This window comes from Megascapheus bottae, chromosome 4 (genome assembly GCF_031878675.1).
Source record: "Megascapheus bottae isolate mThoBot1 chromosome 4, mThoBot2.hap1, whole genome shotgun sequence".
Lineage (NCBI taxonomy): Eukaryota > Metazoa > Chordata > Mammalia > Rodentia > Geomyidae > Megascapheus > Megascapheus bottae.
Genome location: NC_143512.1, coordinates 25,815,230 through 25,821,229, shown reverse-complemented (window position 1 = coordinate 25,821,229; position 6,000 = coordinate 25,815,230). Strand labels below are relative to the sequence as shown.

Below are 6,000 nucleotides of genomic sequence, written 5' to 3'. Positions count from 1 at the left end.
ACTCTTCCCCATTTCTGTCTTCCAACCTCTGATCATATTTCCACCCAGGTTGCATCAGTTTTGCTCCCAATATTCTGTAGAAAAGGAGTCTGGATGCTCTCTTCCCATGAATATGCTCAGTAACAAATCAATAGCATTTTAGTTGGGCAGAACCCCTTACCCACCCTTCAGATCCCCTCAACTGAAGCCCTTCCCTTCTCCTACCATGTGTTTTTCAGTCTCCCTTTTTGTTTGATTGTTCTACTGCCCCTCTTCACCCTACCACCTTGGATCGTAATGTAAAATTCTTTTACAATGTCAAGAAATTATTAAAAATACAGGTACTTTGACCTCTTTCTAAAAAAAATGTGAAGGTGCTTATACCATAATATTTGAGGCACAATGTTGACACAAAGGGAAATCCTTGGAGCTGGCCTACCTAGGTATTTGAAAGTCAGAAAACCAGTGTGATGGAGGCAGGGAAAGTCAGGTATGTAACCAATCTCATAATAGTTCACAGGCCACAATGAAAATATTGACTCTGCCACCAAGTGAGGTGGAAAAATGCTGGGACATTTCAAATAAAATAATGGCTTGATGTGCCTTGTGTTTTCACAGGATCACTTGAGCTACTGTTGAGGACAAAAAGAAGAAAGAACAGTAATCAGTAGATACAATGATGGCTCAGAGTTGGTTAGTCATACACCTGGATTTTATGACAGTAAAACGTGGTTGCATTTTTCTAAATATATTTTGAAGGAACTGATGTTAGATCCCATGTGAAGGATGTATGCTAGAAAGTTCAAGGATGACAGTAAGATTAAATGGGAATTCACAAGGGCCTAAGGAAGTTGGATCAACACTGCCTTGTCAATGATTTGTCATGGCCCAAAGAGCCTGCATACTGTCCATTATGGCCTGTATGGTGCATAAGGAAGGCCAGCTCAGGCTCATCTAATTCCACAGGCACATGTGCAATGCAGAGAAATAATATCAATTATGGCTATAAGAAAAATATGGCAGATTTTAAAGGAGCAGGACAGCTGATCTTTGCCACTAAATGTAATTTTAAACTTTACCACCTAAGCAAAGTAACACAGATGGATACAGTACTCACTTTTCTCTGAGTATTTCTCCATACTGCCAAGAACTTTTTTTTGCCAGACCTGGTGCTTGAGCTAAGGGCTTGAGCACTGTCCTTGGATTTTCTCAAAGCCATCTACACTTGAGCCACAACACCACTTTCAGCTTTTTCTCTATATGTGGTATGGAGGAATTGAACCTGACTCTTTGGGCATATTAGGCAAGCACTTTACCAGTAGGTTAAACTCCTGGCACCCTGCCAAGAATTTTATAACTATTTCTAACTATTATTAACAAATTAACTTCATTTATGTCAAAACGCACACACAGTTCACTGTACTTATTTTAAACTGAGGATTAACTGGGGAAATTCATATCTTAAAAAGTCATTTTCTTAACTTTGTGTGACTTTAGCCAAGCTATTTAACTCATATGTGAAGAATAAAATCATTTTCAAAATGATTTGATTATAATTGAGAGATTACAAAATATACAGATGAGTTTCATTGGAAGGTGTTTCAACAGTAAAATTATTCTTCATTTACCCTAACTGCTTGTGTTGAGCTCTCCAACAATACCTTGTAATGGCATTCTACTTCCTGTTTCTGTGTAAAGACTTGGTGAATCGGGTGAGATAATTTCTGGGATAGCAATAGTCATTCTGAAAGCAATTTAATTGAAATGAACTACAGGATGATGACCAATTATTTCTCTTTCTTGCCAACAAGTATATGAAGTTTTAACTGACTAAAGAATGAGTCAGTTCTCCTTCCTCCCCTCTGTGTAACCTATCCTTATTGGAAAAATATTACTTCCAATGTCTAATTATATCATGCTTCCCTGGAATAAGAGGCTGCCAACACTAATATACAGAACTTCTGAACTGGAAGATGTAGAACATCTTCTCTTCATGGCTTTTGCTTGCTTGGAATTCTGCTGTCTATCAGTGACACTCTTAGGATCACAATTACCTTGTTCTATTTCTTGGTACAGATGTATCTAGACAATGACAAAAACAAAACTTCAAATCCATAAGTATCATTTTACCTTTCATGCAAAATAGCTGTGCACTGACTACATTAGAAAATTCTAATAGCTAGAAACCTTTGGCAAGGAAAATATCTGAGTGTGGTCTGATTAGTGAAATAGGAACACTGCCCTAAATGAAATTAATTTCTTTATATATATATATATATATTTGTATATTTATTTTAAATCTCCTCAGGAGAGTAAAATATGCAGCCAACTCTAAGGCATGGGCCCACTTTGTGAGTCTTTGCTGAGGTAAGTCTGATAGAAAGAGGGTGGTATAGGTTTGCCAGGCCTGCAGCTCTCTTCCTCTTCACAGTTGCTTTGCCTCTCTGATGAGCTGAAACTGCTCTGCTTCTGCTGGGTGCTGCACAGATCCAATGACTCCACTTGCTTGTCTGAAGGGCTCTTTTGAAATAGGCACTTTCTTGCTTTGCTCTTTCTTGTCCAGAAAGTCTCATTGTTGTCTGAATGGCTTTCCTGTAAACCACACAGTTCTTCTCTTGCCTGTACAGGGTGTGGGATCCATGGTGGCTCTGTTTTGTTTAGGAGCTGTGTCAAGTAGGAAGGCTCAGCCTTACACTTCAGAGTTTGTGGAACTGCCAGGGTTTCTTGCTGTGGTTCCTATTCGGTGCAGAGGATTAATGAAAAGGAAGAATCAGAAAGTTTTCCAAGGGCAGGCCCTTTCTGGAGAACTAGTTTCTCTCCTCTTACTCTGTCCATCACTTCCCATACTGCTTGATCTAAGCTGTTCCTTTTGGGGGATTTGCAAAGTAATGACAGCTGACCTCGGGCACCTGTATAGAGACACATTTTAGAGATAGCTTTCTGAAGGCATTCTCTCGATGAATGGAGTTCAGGCTCTGGGGTCAGAATCTTGATGGATGGCACATCAGTGGGGTTATAATTCCAGAACATGTGTGATGGTCTGAACTTCTGGACAGGTGTCCAAGACACATAAGTATAGAGACAGAAAAAGGCGTCTGCAGTGACAGCCAGTGTTTGAACCTGCTTATACCTGCTAGCCAGCATGAGGCCGGGGTCCTCCATCTCAATCCTTCATGCCTGGGACTTCAGGAAGAGCTGGAAATCGATGCCCTTGACCTGGAAGGGGTTGGTAAGAAATCTCGCAGGGATCTGAGATGTGTCTTTGTGATCCTCTTGACCAAAGCCGAGAGTGAAGAGGACATCTGTATCTTCTTGTACCTGGTCCAGAATCTCAGAGATGCTGAAAGGGTTGGGAGAGAAGGGGCAGAATTGAGGATAAATATAAGATGCTTTTTAAGACACACTGTAAGTCCAAAACCTATATTAACACTACATTTCAGTGTGACTTTGAGAAGTTTTCAATACTCTGGACTTGAATTCTGACCAGAGCCTGGGAAGTACATTCCATATCTGGTTATAAAACCTCTATAAAGCATCAGTACAATGCTTGGAGCTACTTGTAGTAGATGAAAATAAATTCAAGTAAATCCTTTTGGAAAAATAAAGAAAAAGCAATACAGAGGCAAGGAAAGCATGTTGTTGCACTCACTGGTCATAAGTTGATTTTTTTTTTTGCCAGTCTGGGGCTTGAACTCAGGGCCTGAGCACTATCCTTGGGTTCTTTTTCTCAAGGTTAGAGTTCTACTACTTGAGCCTCAGCACCATTTCTGGCTTTCTTTTCTATGTATGTGGTACCAAGGAATATAACCCAGGTCTTCGTGCATGCTAGGCAAGCACTCTACCACTAGGCCAAACTCCCAGCCCTGAAATTAATTTCTAAGACATCAGCAGTCAGGACTTTCTGGTCAAAGAAGGCAAAAGTTCTCTTTATCATTCTCTGGTTTTATTTATTTTTATTTTTCAATTTAATTTTGAATGTCTACTAGCCACATCAAAATTATCTTTGTATCTTTATCAGTTAAAATCTGTTTTAATTTTTTCTACCATTTCCAAGCATGTTTTACTAAAACACAGTTGTTGTGTACCTCCTTGGGGAATTGTATCTATTTTTGCCAAGTTGAAGTACAAATAGAAGATAAACCTGATGTTGGTGCATAAAGAAATGCAAATCAAAACAACATTGAGGGGAGAAGGAAGATGGCGCCGAGACAATAGGGACGCTGCCTACCTCTCTCTGACAAAAAGAGAGAACCAGGGAGTCCCACAAGCCAACTACCTTAAGAAATCCACAACAACAAACTCAAAAAACAACGGAGAAGAACTCAAACCGGAAAAGAAATCAAGATAAAGCTCACATCCAACTTTCTCAAAGAATTTGGAACGCGAGGACCCCTCCCCCACCTCTCCCCGAAGCCGCGGAAAGCCACAAAAAGCGGCAGCTGGGACCAGCTCCAAGCCACTAAAAGCGGCTGCAGGTGCCAGCTCCACGCCAGAAAAGCGGCGGCAGGCGCCGGCTCCAAGCCACGAAAAACGGCGGCAGTGGAGGGCGCCAGGCCGGGAGCCCAACTGCTACAGAAACCAGCAAAGAACCAGGCCAGCGAACGGCGGAAGCAGCGGAACCCAGACTCGGAACCAGAACAGCAAGCAGCGGAATCCAGATGCAGAACACAGGCGGCGGCAGAGACCCGAGGGGAATGAAAGACTCACCACCACCGTGGAACACCCGCAGATGGACGCAGAGGTGTGAGTAATACAGCGCATCCCCAAACACATCGGGAAAGTGGAGCGGGTGCCAAGCAATAGAACTTAACTCAGACCCAAACACCCCGCCCGAGAAAGACTGGCAGGAGCACGGGGGCAAGGAATTTAGAATCCCGTCCCTCCCCTCAACAGCCCCCTCCCTCAGGCCACTGACTGGAGATTGACAGGCAGGCTACCTAAGACCTAGCACCCCACCAAGGGAGGCGGGGCTGTCCCAACTCCCACCAGCCCAACGGGCTCAACCCCCTGCCCTCTGACTGGAGACTGACAAGCAGACCGACCCTAAGACTCAGCACCCCACCCAGGGGAGGCGGAGCTGTCCCAGCTCCCACCCGCTCCACCAGGCTCCTCTCCCAGCCAACTGGATCTGGAGAGTGGAGGGTGCTGGGACCCTGCCTTACAACAGTGGGTAGGGGTGTGGGAAAATAGGAGCCAGAATCTGTCCCCCCTCAATTCTTGAGCGGGGCATCCTCCAGCTGGGAATCCTGAGCAAAACAGCACCGAGGGGGCCCCCACAGTCACAGACTCTGACAAAGCAGTGGAAACACAGCAGGGATCTGAAGGGCCAACCAGCAGCCAAGCTCCCCTTCTGAGAATCAATAAGGCAAGGCTCCGCCCTTGGAGCCCACGTCCCCAGCTGGGCCCCACCCCTGGAAACAGAGGGGTCTTCTGCTTGTCCTGCTGAGAACCCCTGAAACTCTCAATCACCAGACCCTTGGCTTGGGGCCGCCCCTGGAAGCAGCACAGGAAAACGTCTGCCAACCGTGCTCAGATGGAAGCTCGCAGATCCATCCCATGGTCCACTGTGAGGCCACTGGTTGGGCTAAGAGCTAGTCGTGCAGCAACGCATAAGTTTTATTCTAATACTTTCCAAACTTTGTATTCAAATACGCTACCTACTTACCCCCTGACCTCTCTCATTCTATTTTTCTATCTCTGGACCTCTGTTCATCTTTCAACCCTTATACTGCATGGATCTACACTTGATGGCTGTTGAGCAACACTGTATATCTAGGTGTTTAATTATTCTCTAGGCTCAGAGGGACTTAAAGACAATAGAGATTGGATTGAGAGGCTTATTGTTTTGGGTATAAATCGCTTATCAGTGGATGTATTAGACTGGTCGGTAACTGCACAAAAAGAAAGAGTGATAACACCAATCAAAACTTGTGAACATCTAGAGTCTGCCAGCTACAGAGGTCTAGGTTGGTTATATCTGAAAAATTATAATCATGTTTAGTATTAATCTTGCTCCCATTT

The 6,000-nt window shown here is 43.9% G+C and overlaps 1 pseudogene; it reads right to left on the bottom strand.

The window, feature by feature from the left end:
* Positions 1 to 2,310: 2,310 nt before the first annotated feature.
* Positions 2,311 to 6,000, bottom strand: part of LOC150064175 (protein TESPA1 pseudogene) — a 29,602-nt pseudogene continuing 25,912 nt past the window's right edge.